Here is a 15,369-nt window from a genome sequence, read left to right on the forward strand (position 1 = left end):
GGGAGGTGGTCCAGGTGCTACTCCAGGACTGACCTTGGGTGGATGGCAGCTGGCCCCTAGGAACGGGTAGCTGGGATGGCCTGGGGAAATGTCCAACAGATGCAGACAGGCAGAGAAGATGACAGGAACCGCAGGTGCAGACAGGACAGGCTGATGAAGGTACAAGCTCAGACGGGTGCAGCAGGCTCGGCTGCCGTTGAGGTGAGCACTGGTGGGTGCAACTATCTTGGCTGCTATTGAGGTGTGCACTGGGGGTGCAACTGTTTTGGCTGATTTTGAAGTAAGCACTGGTGGGTGCAACTGCTTCGGCTGCCGTTGAGGTGACCACTGGCGGGTGCAACTGGTTCGGCTGCCATTGAGGTGAGCACTGGTAGTTGCAACTGGTTCGGCTGCTGTTGAGGTGAGCACTGGTGGGTGCAGCTGGCTCGGCTGCCATTGAGGTGAGCACTGGGGGTACAGCAGACTAAATGCAAACACTGGGACCTGAGAACTGACAAGAGTGTTAGGAACAAACTCACAATTATCACAGGCACCTCCATGTTGGAGGAGATGCTTTAAATAGCAAGTGACCTCCAGCTATTGGCTGGGGACACTTTAGAGGAACGCACGAGGCCCCTTTAAGAAAGAGGAAGTTTGTGCATGCGCCCTAAGCACAGTGCCTGGAGACCTGCTAGCAGTGCACACACCCCGAGCAGCAGACCCTGAAAGATCAGGACAGGACCCTCAGCGGTGAGTACGCTGGTGTCTCTTCAGGGAGAGAGGTACTGCAGGCAGAGATGCAGGCGCTACAACATGTACCTGATGAGACTTGAGGTCATATGCATAGATTAAAATAACAATATACACTACTTCAATTCTACTCTCGAGTTGACAGAAGATGTCATTAACGAGGTGTTAGAACACAGCGGAAGCATTTGTCAAACCAAAATGCATGACAAGATTTTCATAATGCCCTTCTAAGGTGTTTAATGCAGTCTTCCACTCATCCCCCTACTTAATCCTAATCAGATTATAGGCTCCCCTGAGATCTAATTTGGAGAACCATTTTGCCCCAATAATCTGATTGAAGAAATCAGGTATGAGTGGGAGGTGATATGGGTTACAGATAGTACTCTGCTTTAACTCACGAATGTCCAAACACTTAACAAAGAAGAATCCTGCTGCTACAGGCAAAGATGAGGGTCTAATGTGTCTTTCATGGCCTGTCTCTCATGACCACACACATTGTATAAATTGTTCTTCGGCAACCTTGCACCCAGAAGCAAGTTCATAGGAGAATCATGGACACGATGGGGAGGCAGTTCTTGACACCTCTTTTCAGAGAACACCTCAAACAGACAGAGAAGATGGAATGTTTTTAGTGGACACTAGAGATAATAGTACCTAGACAATTATTTTTGAAAAAGTCACTCCACTTAATTATCTCTTTGGCCTGCCAGTCTATGACCGGCTTATGCTTAGTCAACAAGGGAAGACCCAACATAATAGGAGTAGGGAGACCTTTCAAAATATGACAGAAAAGGAGCTCCCTATGAAGAGCCCCTATGTTCACATTATGCACTACTTGCGTAAAATTTCCCTGACTGAAAGGTGCAGAGTCAATTGCAAATATGGGAATGGGCTTCGCCAGAGTGCTACAAGGAAGACCAAGGCCTCATGCGAACCAAGCATCCATCATATTGGCTACCACCCCAATATCTGAGAGTATAGATATTTTCTCAGTTTTCATACCAATAATCACTCCTGCGGATAAGAAAAACTGAGATACACACACACGGTGGTGATATATACACCGAGGTTGTTATCCCCCACACAACCTGGGTTTAGAAGTTTTCCGATGGCTTTTTGTGCTTTGGTAAAGAAAGACAAACCCCCAATGAAATGCCTCTTTTGACCACAGAAAAAACACAACCCCGTTTTGCGTTGAACCGAAAGAGATTTATACTGAGGGGAGACTCCTCCTAACTGTTCTATAGAGCATACAGGGAGAACCTTGGTTTATCTTTGAGGCCTCTAACTATGCGTATGGCTAGAGCCATGGTGGTCTCTAACTGCTCAGGAGTTGCATAAAGCACCAGTGCAATTTTTAATCTCAGACAAGTCTCGCCAAAACTGACTCCTAAGAGCAGGATTATTCCACTGTGTGTCAGTAGACCATCTATGGAACTCTGAGCAAAATTCCTCTCCGGCTGGTCTCCTTGCTGGATCTTACGCAGCTTAGACTCAGCAACGGAGACATGGTCCAGGTCATCATACACAAGGCCTAGAACCTCAAAAAAACCAATCAACAGTCGAAAGAGACAGTGAGCCTTGTGGAAGTGAAAAGGCCCAGGATTGAGGATCTCCTTTATGGAGAGAAATAACAGTCCCAACCCACTGCTCCTCACTCCCAGATGAACGAGGACGAAGCCTGAAATAAAGCTTGCAGGCTTCACGGAGCACAATAAATTTATCTTGTCCCCCAGACCTATCCAGAAGGGCCAACCTAGGTTTCGATTGAGCCTGCCTGCCAGACTAACAGTCTGCTGCTAGAAGACCCTAGATTGCAGGTCTGACAGTTCAAGCAACAGACCCTGCAATTATTTGTCAAGGACTGCAACGGGATCCATGCCAAGATACAAAATGTGGGGCCAGTGAAAATGTCAGCTGTGACGGTCTTCGGTAAGGAAGGGGGTTCTCAAACTGTCCCTGGAACTGGGACCCTAACTATCCCTGTCCCGGGGGTACTCTTGAAGGTAGAAACCACTTAATCCACCTGAAGACCCTCGTTCTGGAAAAGAAAAAAAAGAAAAAAGCAACAATATCCCATACCTTTCCGGCGCTCAGTCACGTCCCACACTGTAAATCCTGCTGAAGGGGTTAAACAATTTTACAATTTTAGGAGCCTGCTAATGCAGGTGTACAATAAAGATTTTACAACCCCATGTGTGTATTAATTTCAATAAAATACTTTATTCTTAATGTGTGTGTGTATTATTAACCCTTTAATATTATTGGATTAATAATGGATAGGTGTCTCATTGACACCTCTCCATTATTAACCAGGCTTAATGTCGCGTTAGAATAGCAAGGTGACATTAACCCTTTATTACCCCATATCCCACCACTACTTGGGAGTGGGAAGAGAGAGGCTAAGTGCCAGAATAGGTGCATCTTACAGATGTGCATTTCCTGGGGTGGTTAGGGGCAGATGTTTTTAGCCGGGGGGGGGGGCAATAACCTTGGTCCCTCTAGGTTATTAATATCAGCCCTTAGTCACTGGCTTTCCCACTCTGGCGGAGAAAATTGCGTGGGAGCTCACGCCAGTTTTTTCCGCGATTTAACCCTTTATTTTAACAGCTAGAGCCCCCAAATTTTGCACACACACTCTACTAACATTATTAGTGAGGAATATGCAATTGAATTACCGCCTTTTATGCTATCTAGCGCTGTATGAAATATAAATATATATATATATATGTGTCTCACTGACACATATATATATATATATATATATATATATATATATATATATATATATAGACTGTATATATGTTTTCAGGAATATTTGAGCCCATGGATCCATTATATGTCCATTTTGCAAGGTTGCGAGAAAAAAATGCAGTACGGATGCCATACGGATTACATACGGAGGATGACATGCGTAAAATACGCAGCCACACCCTGCCTACGGATGACATACGGATCTAAGCTAAGCTTTCTGACTGATCACTCCGCCCTTCACCATGTGGTGATTTTAACTACATCTAATCACATCAGATTCCGACCAACCCATAAATGTAGGCTTTACCAGGAGAGGTGTTTATATTCACCCATGCATTCAAATATTAGCCATAGGTAAGTGTTCACACTGGGAAGTTAGGTCAGGAACCCATCAGATTCATGAGATTACCTTGACAATGGTTGATGGGCTCACATTATTTGGGCAAAAATGCAAAATTTGGAGCTAAAAAAGATTTATCTGGGAAAAATTTGTTTGTTTTTTTTTATTTTCATGGCTTAACGTTATAAACTTCTGTGAAGCACCTGGGGGTTCAAGGTGCTCAATACACATCTATATAAGTTCCATAAGGGGTCTAGTTTTGAAAATGGTGTCACTTATGGGGGTTTCCACTGTTTAGGCACATCAGGGGCTCTGCAAACGCGACATGGCTAATTATTCCAGCAAATTTTACATTCAAAAAGTGAAATGTGAAAAGTAAATGTTTATTTTTTTTCTTCCACATTACAAAAATTTCTGTGAAGCACCTGAAGGGTTAATAAACTTCTTGAATGTGGGTTTGAGTACCTTGATGGGTTCGGTTTTTAGAATGTGTCATTTTTGTGTATTTTCTGTCATATAGGCCCCTCAAAGTCACTTCAAATGTGAGGTGGTCCCTAAAAAAAATGGTTTTGCAGATTTTGTTGTAAGTATAAGAAATCGCTGGTCAAGTTTTAACACTTATAACATCCTAAGAAAAAAAAATTATGTTTCCAAAATTGTGCTGATGTAAAGTAGACATGTAGGAAATGTTATTTATGAACTATTTTGTGCGATATGACTCTCTGATTTAAGGGCATAAAAATGAAAAGTTTGGAAATTGAGAAATTTTCTACATTTTCACCAAAGTTCCCTTTTTTAACAAATAAATGCAAGTCATATCAAAGAAATTTTACCACTATCATAAAGTACAGTATGTCATGAGAAAACAGTCCCAGAATCACCGGAATCTGTTGAAGCGTTCTTGAGTTTGGCCTCATAAAATGACAGTGATCAAAATTGTAAAAATTGGCCTGGTCAGGAAGGTGAAAAAAAGGCTTCGGGGTGAAGGGGTTAAACCAAGTTCTAATGCTCTAATAGAAGACAAAAAAACTATCCCACTGCTTGCTATGCAGTCACATACACACTTCTCAGCCCCTGACGTGGTGTGCGCCTGCATGGGTTAATTTATCTTCTCTCACTGAATCCAGCAGTCAACCTCTGTTCTAGGCTATAGGCCACATTCACACTAGCAGTATTTGGTCAGTATTTTACATCAGTATTTATAAGCCAAAACCAGGAGTGGAACAATCAGAGGTAAAGTAGAAACACGTCACCACTTCTGCATTTATCACCCACTCCTGGGTTTGGGTTACAAATACTGAGGTAAAATACTGACCAAATACTGAATGTGTGAACATGGCCATAAAGTGAGCATAGATCACACCAGGACACATTCAGCACACCCTGGATTCTTAGGCCATGTTCACACAGTGCGTTTTTTACCGCGGAACCGCGGCGGTTTTGCCGCTGCGGTTCCGCAGCTGTTTTCCATGCAGGGTACAGTACACTGTACCCTATGGAAAACAGGACACACTGTGCACATGGTCCGGAAATTTAAAAAAAAAGCCGCGCTGAATAGCTCCCGGAAAAAAGAAGGAGCATGTCAATTCTTCTTCCTGAACCGCAGCGGTTCTGCACCCATAGACCTCCATTGTGAGGTCAAAATCGCAGTAAAACACGCAGATCAAAAATATATCTGCGGGTTTTACTGCGGTTTGATGTGCAGAACCGCAGCTGCAGGAAGTGCGGGGAAGCCGGCGGAAGTGCGGGGCCGGAAGTGCGTGGGCGGAGTGTCGTTCCTGAAGACTGTCATCATGGAGGCATACCGTCGCATGGGGATCGATGTCGGGCGTCTGATTGATCTGGTATGTCTGTGTGTCCCCATGCGACGATAGTGCCTCCATTGTGCCAAGTCGCCGTATGGGACTACTACTCCCATCCGGTATTAGGATGGGAGAGTTGTCCCTGTGTCCAGCGACTTAGCACAATTGTAAAGTTACACAAAACACACACAATACACATACATGACACACAGTACATACAACACATAACATAGAGTATATACTCACCAACAGCACACTTGTAGGCGAAGCCCTCGATCCTCCAGGAAAAAATCACAAAATAAAAAATCAAATCCATACTCCCTGTCCGCAGAATCCATAAAACGAGTGTCCCACGCCGATCGGCTGCTCTCCGGCGATACACTGCCAGGAGCGAAGCTCCTAGCAGTGTATCGCGTACTGTTCCGGAGTTCAATGACTCCGGCGTCTCGGTTAACGGCAGTACAGCTGCGTTGAACTTTCCCACGCAGCACTGCCGTTAAGCGAGAGAGCCGGGGTCAATGACCGCCGGTTAACTCGCTCGCGCATGCGCAGTGACACACCGACAGGAACTATGGCTCCTGTCAGTGTGTTGCTGCAGCCGTGGAGAGCAGACATATCTCTGGATGTGTCTGTTCTCCATGGAAAATCTTCGTGGGATACGTGGCACTTAAATACGTGACACGTGTCACTTATACGTGATACGTGTCACTTAAATACGTGGCACGTGTCACTTATACGTGATACGTGGCACTGAAATACGTGGCACGTGGCACTTAAATTGTGGCACGTGGCACTGAAATACGTGGCACGTGGCACTGAAATACGTGGCACGTGGCACTGAAATACGTGGCACGTGGCACTTAAATACGTGGCACGTGGCACTTAAATACGTGGCACGTGGCACTTAAATACGTGGCACGTGGCACTTAAATACGTGGCACGTGGCACTTAAATACGTGGCACGTGGCACTTAAATACGTGGCACTTAAATACGTGGCACGTGGCACTGAAATACGTGGCACGTGGCACTGAAATACGTGGCACGTGGCACTTAGGCTATGTTCACATTTGCGTTGTGCGCCGCAGCGTCGGCGCCGCAACACACAACGCAAAGTAAAACGCAGCAAAACGCATGCACAACGCTGCGTTTTGCACCGCATGCGTCCTTTTTTTGATTGATTTTGGACGCAGCAAAAATGCAACTTGCTGCGTCCTCTGCGCCCGGATGCGTGCGCTGCAGTGACGCATGCGGCGCAAAACGCGGAGCGCTGTCATTCAAAACACGTCCACTCATTTTGGTGTTTAGTCCCAAAATGGAGGATGGAAGAAGAAAAGGGTTGGACAAGGAAATGACATCATTTCTTTTTTTTTTTTCCCCCCCCACTGCAGTAAACTTTATTTCTGTCAAACACAGACAATCTGCAGACAAAACTGCATCAAAAAACGCACTAAAAAACGCACTAAAAAACGCACCAAAAAACGCACCAAAAACGCACCAAAAACGCACCAAAAAACGCACCTGCGTTTTCTGGAGAGACCTGCAGTTTCAGTCAGGAAAAAAAAAGGATGGAAATCCTGAACGTGTGAACATAGCATTACGCTGCCACCACTCATAAAACACACAGGGTAATGAGTCCTCAAAATCTATGTTAGGCCGGGGTCACACCAGAGAGGTATACGGACGAGGGAGAGGCGCAAAAGCAACGCATTGCACACGGACCAATGTTTCTCTATGGGGCAACTCCTATCTGCCGTATATTTCTCGGTCATATTTTATGGGCTGAGAAAATTGCAGCATGCTGCGTTTGTCAGCGTATTGTGCAAAAAAATCCACCAATGAAAGTCTATGGGGGCAAGAAAAATACGGATTACACACTGACCATGTGTGTGACTTGCGAGAAATATGCACTGGTGTTCTATAGAAAAGCTGGTAATTCAGTACAGTTTACAGTAAAATCACACTGACAGGTTAGAATAGAATAGATAGAATAAATGTCTACACATAGAATAGATAGATAGATATATATGTATGTCACAGACATGGCACAAAACTAAAGTCATTTCAAATGGCAACTTTCTGGCTTTAAGAAACACTAAAAGAAATCAAGAACACAAAAATGTGGTAGTCAGTAATGGTTACTATTTTTAACCAAGCATAGGGGAAAAATTATGGAATCACTCAATTCTGAGGAAAAAATTATGGAATCACCCTGTAAATTTTCAAACCCAAAAATAACACCTGCATCAAATTAGATCTGCTCGTTAGTCTGCATCTAAAAAGGAGTGATCACACCTTGGAGAGCTGTTGCACCAAGTGGACTGACATGAATCATGGCTCCAACACGAAAGATGTCAATTGAAACAAATGAGAGGATTATCAAACTCTTAAAAGGGTAAATCATCACGCAATGTTGCAAAAGATGTTGGTTTTTCACAGTCAGCTGTGTCTAAAATCTGGACCAAATACAAACAGCATGGGAAGGTTGTTAAAGGCAAACATACTGGTAGACCAAGGAAGACATCAAAGTGTCAAGACCTGAAAGTTAAAGCAATATGTCTCCAAAACAGGAAATGCACAACAAAACAAATGCGGAGTGAATGGGTGGAAACTGGAGTCAACGTCTCTAACCGAACTTTTAGAAACTGCCTAAAGGAAATGGGATTTACAAACAGAAAAGCTAAATGAAAGCCATCATTAAGTCCTAAACAGAAAAAAAACAAGGTTACAATGGGCTAAGGAAAAGCAATCGTGGACTGTGGATGACTGGATGAAAGTCATATTCAGTGATAAATCGCAAATCTGCAATGGGCAAGGTGATGATGCTGGAACTTTTGTTTGGTGCCGTTCCAATGAGATTTATAAAGATGACTGCCTGAAGAGAACATGCCAATTTCCACAGTCATTGATGATAAGGGGCTGCATGTCAGGTAAAGGCACTGGGGAGATGACTGTCATTACATCTTCAATAAATGCACAAGTTTATATTGATATTTTTGATACTTTTTTATCCCATCAATTGAAAGGATGTTTGGGGATAATGAAATCATTTTTCAAGATGATAATGCATTCTGCCATAGAGCAAAAACTGTGAAAACATTCATTGAAAAAAGACACATAAGGTCAATGTAATGGCCTGCAAATAGTCCAAATCTCAATCCAATTGAAAATCTTTGGTGGAAGTTGAAGAAAATGGTCCATGACAAGGCTCCAACCTGCAAAGCTGATCTGGCAACAGCAATCAGAGAAAGTTGGAGCCAGATTGATGAAGAGTACTGTTTGACACTCATTAAGTCCATGCCTCAGAGACTGCAAGCTGTTATAAAAGCCAGAGGTGGTGTAACAAAATACTAGTGATGTTTTGTAGTGTTTTTTTTGTTATGTTTGTTTTTCATGATTCCATAATTTTTTCCTCAGAATTGAGTTATTCCATAATTTTTTCCCTGTGCTTGATAAAACAAAGTAACCATTACTGACTACCACATTTTGTGTTCTTGATTTCTTTTAGTGTTTCTTAAAGCCAGAAAGTTGCCATTTGAAATGACTTTAGTTGTGTGCCATGTCTGTGATCTGCTTTTTTTCTACAAAATTAAACAACTGAATGAACATCCACCAAGGCCGGTGATTCCATAATTTTAGCCAGGGGTTGTAGTACAGAGTATTTCTAACCCTCCCAAAGTTCAGAATCCAGGAGCTAAGGTGCCAGGCTTGACCCCTACCTCCATTAAAAGCCAATTTGTGATTACAATACTGGTAAATCCTGCTGTTATGATCTCCCTTATTTATTATATATTTCTTTCACAACCGCATTGGCTTTGTGAATTTCAGAATCCCTCCTTCATAAATTAAACAGGATGTGTCTGACCATGTCACACACACCACATGGCCAGATAAGGTAGTAAAATGTTAAAGTTACATTTACCACTGGATAGTTTTTCACTATGGAAAGCAATGAGAAAGTCCCAAACCACTACGTGTGAACATATCCTAAGGGGTGTAGGAGGTGTTTTTTATTATTTTAATTTTGCCTTACATACAAGTGTATATACATTAACCCCTTCACCCCCAAGGGTGTTTTGCACGTTAATGACCAGGCCAATTTTTACAATTCTGACCACTGTCCCTTTATGAGGTTATAACTCTGGAACGCTTCAACGGATCTTGGCGATTCTGACAATGTTTTCTCGTGACATATTGTACTTCATGATAGTGGTAAAATTTCTTCGATATAACTTGCGTTTCTTTGTGAAAAAAACGAATATTTGGCAAAAATTTTGAAAATTTCGCAATTTTACAACTTTGAATTTTTATGCCCTTAAATCACAGACATATGTCATGCAAAATACTTAATAAGTAACATTTCCCACATGTCTACTTTACATCAGCACAATTTTGGAACCAACATTTTTTTTGTTAGGGAGTTATAAGGGTTAAAAGTTGACCAGAAATTTCTCATTTTTACAACACCATTTTTTTTTAGGGACCACATCTCATTTGAAGTCATTTTGAGGGGTCTATATGATAGAAAATACCCAAGTGTGAAATCATTCTAAAAACTGCACCCCTCAAGGTAGTCAAAACCACTTTCAAGAAGTTTATTACCCTTCAGGTGTTTCACAGGAATTTTTGGAATGTTTAAATAAAAATAAACATTTAACTTTTTTTCCACACAAAATTTATTTCAGCTCCAATTTGTTTTATTTTACCAAGGGTAACAGGAGAAAATGGACCCCAAAAGTTGTTGTACAATTTGTCCTGAGTACGCTGATACCCCATATGTGGGTGTAAACCACTGTTAGGGCGCATGGCAGAGCTCGGAAGGAAAGGAGCGCCATTTTACTTTTCAATGCAAAGTTGACTGGAATTGAGATGGGACGCCATGTTGCGTTTGGAGAGCCCCTGATGTGCCTAAACATTGAAACCCCCCACAAGTGACACCATTTTGGAAAGTAGACCCCCTAAGGAACTTATCTAGATGTGTGGTGAGCACTTTGACCCAACAAGTGCTTCACAGAAGTTTATAATGCAGAGCCGTAAAAATAAAAAATCATATTTTTTCACAAAAATGATCTTATCGCCCCCAATTTTTTATTTTCCCAAGGGTAAGAGAAGAAATTGGACCCCAAAAATTGTTGTGCAATTTGTCCTGAGTACGCTGATACCCCATATGTGGGTGTAAACCATTGTTTGGGCGCAGGGCAGAGCTCGGAAGGGAAGGAGCGCCATTTGACTTTTCAATGCAAAATTGACTGGAATTGAGATGGGACGCCATGTTGCGTTTGGAGAGCCCATGATGTACCTAAACATTGAAACCCCCCACAAGTGACACCATTTTGGAAAGTAGACCCCCTAAGGAACTTATCTAGATGTGTTTTGAGAGCTTTGAACCCCCAAGTGTTTCACTACAGTTTATAACGCAGAGCCGTGAAAATAAAAATTCTTTTTTTTTTCACAAAAATGATTTTTTTAGCCCCCAGTTTTGTATTTTCACAAGGGTATCAGGATAAATTGGACCCCAAAAGTTGTTGTCCAATTTGTCCAGAGTACGCTGATACCCCATATGTGGGGGGGAACCACTGTTTGGGCGAATGACCGAGCTCGGAAGGGAAGGAGCGCCATTTGGGAATGCTGACTTAAATGGATTGGTCTGCAGGCGCCACGTTGCATGTGCAGAGCCCCTGATGTACCCAAACAGTAGAAACCCCCCCACAAGTGACCCCATATTGGAAACTAGACCTTCCAAGGAACTTATCTAGATGTGCTGTGAGAACTTTGAACCCCCAAGTGTTTCACTACAGTTTATAATAACGCAGAGCCGTGAAAATAAAAATTCTTTTTTTCCCCACAAAACTTATTTTTTAGCCCCCAGTTTTGTATTTTCCCAAGGGTAACAGGAGAAATTGGACCCCAAAAGATGTTGTCCAATTTGTCCTGAGTACGCCGATACCCCATATGTTGGGGTAAACCCCTGTTTGGGCACACGGGAGAGCTCTGAAGGGAAGGAGCACTGTTTTACTTTTTCAACCCAGAATTGGCTGGAATTGAGATCGGTTGCCATATCCCTTTTGGAGAGCCCCTGATGTGCCTAAACAGTGGAAACCCCCCAATTATAACTGATACCCTAATCCAAACACACCCCTAACCCTAATCCTAACAGTAACCCTAACCACACCTCTAACCCAGACACACCCAACCCTATTCCCAACCGTAAATGTAATCCAAACCCTAACCCTAACTTTAGCCCCAACCATAACTGTAGCCTTAACCCTAGCCCCAACCCTAGCCCTAACCCTAGCCCTAACCCTAGCAATAACCCTAACCCTAGCCCTAACCCTAGCCCCAACCCTAGCCCTAACCCAAGCCCTAACCCTAGCAATAACCCTAGCCCTAACCCTAGCCCTAACCCTAATGGGAAAATGGAAATAAATATATTTTTTTTATTATTTTATTTTTCCCTATCTAAGGGGGTGATGAAGGGTGGTTTGATTTACTTTTATAGCGGGTTATTTAGCGGATTTTTATGATTGGCAGCCGTCACACACTGAAACCCGCTTTTTATTGCAAAAAATATTTTTTGCGTTACCACATTTTGAGAGCTATAATTTTTTCATATTTGAGTCCACAGAGTCATGTGAGGTCTTGTTTTTTGCGGGACGAGTTCACGTTTTTATTGGTAACATTTTCGGGCACGTGACATTTTTTGATCGCTTTTTATTCCGATTTTTGTGAGGCAGAATGATCAAAAACCAGCTATTCATGAATTTCTTTTGGGGGAGGCGTTTATACCATTCCGCGTTTGGTAAAATTGATAAAGCAGTTTTATTCGTCGGGTCAGTACGATTACAGCGATATCTCATATCATTTTTTTATGTTTTGGTGCTTTTATACGATAAAAACTATTTTATAGAAAAAATAATTATTTTGGTATCGCTTTATTCTCAGGACTATAACTTTTTTATTTTTTTGCTGATGATGCTGTATGGCGGCTTGTTTTTTGCGGGACAAGATGATGTTTTCAGCGGTACCATGGTTATTTATATCTCTTTTTGATCGCGTGTTATTCCACTTTTTGTTCCATGGTATGGTAATAAATTGTTGTTTTTTTGCCTCGTTTTTTTTTTTTTCTTACGGTGTTTACTGAAGGGGTTAACTAGTGGGGCAGTTTTATAGGTTGGGTCGTTACGGACGCGGCGATTCTAAACATGTGTACTTTTATTGTGTTTTTTTTTTAAATTTAGATTTATTGTTCAACCCCTCAACCCACCAGAATTCTGTTTGGTTCCCCTAAAGTATTAAGATGTAGTTCAGGCACAAAGAACAATGAGCTTCACATGTTTGGATTAATTATCTCTTTTTCCAGCCTTTTCTGACTATTTAAGACCCTCCCCAAACTTGTGAACAGCACTCATACATGGTCAACATGGGAAAGACAAAGGAGCATTCCAAGGCCATCAGAGACAAGATCGTGGAGGGTCACAAGGCTGGCAAGGGGTACAAAACCCTTTCCAAGGAGTTGGGCCTACCTGTCTCCACTGTTGGGAGCATCATCCGGAAGTGGAAGGCTTATGGAACTACTGTTAGCCTTCCATGGCCTGGACAGCCTTTGAAAGTTTGCTCCCGTGCCGAGGCAAGGCTTGTCCGAAGAGTCAAGGCTAACCCAAGGACAACAAGGAAGGAGCTCCGGGAAGATCTCATGGCAGTGGGAACATTGGTTTCAGTCAATACCATAAGTAACGTACTCCACCGCAATGGTCTCCGTTCCAGACGAGCCCGTAAGGTACCTTTACTTTCAAAGCGTCATGTCAAGGCTCGTCTACAGTTTGCTCATGATCACTTGGAGGACTCTGAGACTGACTGGTTCAAGGTTTTCTGGTCTGATGAGACCAAGATCGAGATCTTTGGTGCCAACCACACACGTGACGTTTGGAGACTGGATGGCACTGCATACGACCCCAAGAATACCATCCCTACAGTCAAGCATGGTGGTGGTAGCATCATGCTGTGGGGCTGTTTCTCAGCCAAGGGGCCTGGCCATCTGGTCCGCATCCATGGGAAGATGGATCGCACGGCCTACCTGGAGATTTTGGCCAAGAACCTCCGCTCCTCCATCAAGGATCTTAAGATGGGTCGTCATTTCATCTTCCAACAAGACAACGACCCAAAGCACACAGCCAAGAAAACCAAGGCCTGGTTCAAGAGGCAAAAAATCAAGGTGTTGCAGTGGCCTAGTCAGTCTGCTGACCTTAACCCAATTGAAAACTTGTGGAAGGAGCTCAAGATTAAAGTCCACATGAGACACCCAAAGAACCTAGATAACTTGGAGAAGATCTGCATGCAGGAGTGGGCCAAGATAACTCCAGAGACCTGTGCCGGCCTGATCAGGTCTTATAAAAGACGATTATTAGCTGTAATTGCAAACAAAGGTTATTCCACAAAATATTAAACCTAGGGGTTGAATAATAATTGACCCACACTTTTATGTTTAAAATTCATAAAAATTTAACTGAGCAACAAAACTTTTTGGTTTGTAAGATTTATGCATCTGTTAATAAATCCTGCTCTTGTTTGAAGTTTGAAGGCTCTAACTTATTTGCATCTTATTAAACCTGCTAAATCTGCAGGGGGTTGAATACTACTTGTAGGCATTGTATATATATTTTTCTTTATTTAGGATTTTTTTTTTTTCTTTTACACATGTGGAAAAATTTTTTTTTAACTTTTTTACTTTGTCCCAGGGGGGGACATTACATTGCACAGCACTCTGTCAGATCACCGATCTGCCACACAGCACTGCAGGCTTACCAAGCGCCTGCTCTGAGCAGGCACTCGGTAAGCCACCTCCCTCCCTGCAGGACCCGGATCATCTTGGATCCGGGACCTGCAGCGAGGAAGGAGGTAGGAGACCCTCGGAACAACGCGATCACATCGCGTTGCTCCGGGGGTCTCAGGGAAGCATGCAGGGAGCCCCCTCCCTGCGCGATGCTTCCCTATACCGCCGGCACACCGCGATCATGTTTGATTGCTGTGTGCCGGGGGTTAGTGTGCCGGGGGCGGTCCGTGACCGCTCCTGGAGCATAATGCCGGATGTCAGCTGTGATATGCAGCTGACACCCGGCTGCGATCGGCCGCGCTCTCCCCGTGAGCGCGGCCGATCGCGTATGACGTACTATCCCGTCGGTGGTCATACGGGCCCACCCCACCTCGACGGGATAGTACGTCATATGTCAGAAAGGGGTTAAAACTTGTTTCCTAACGTTTTATCTTCGGTTTTGTATGTTTTATCGTCAGTCCGTAAAAGTGGCATAAGACTCTGACAACCTTGTTCCCAGCAGCGACCTGGGAGTCAGAGATGTGTCCAGGCGGCTTCTCCTTGATGTTCACATTCCATTTCAGCACTGTTTCCATCCATTTCAGTGATTTTCCTGCCCCCTTAAGGAGCATTGGCCATTTCTCACGCACAGGGGGAATTTGACAGGCGATTTATAGATGAAAATAATGATGATTCTATGTGGCTGAGAGAATGTAGCAGAGAAACCTGCTCATTTTATATAGCAAAGCCCCTCTTATGTTTCAGACTGTGTAGCATAACAAAAAAACCTTGGCTAACCTGAAAGTTATCATGTTTAACACTAGATGGCGGTATCATCCCACTAGTTCAATTATAGTCTTTCAAGTATTAGTTGGATCTTAGTACAACTTCTTTTTTTGAAAACTGTACTTGCACAGAGAAGGAATACTTTGAATAA

This window comes from Ranitomeya variabilis, chromosome 6 (genome assembly GCF_051348905.1).
Source record: "Ranitomeya variabilis isolate aRanVar5 chromosome 6, aRanVar5.hap1, whole genome shotgun sequence".
In the NCBI taxonomy this organism is placed as follows: Eukaryota; Metazoa; Chordata; class Amphibia; order Anura; family Dendrobatidae; genus Ranitomeya; species Ranitomeya variabilis.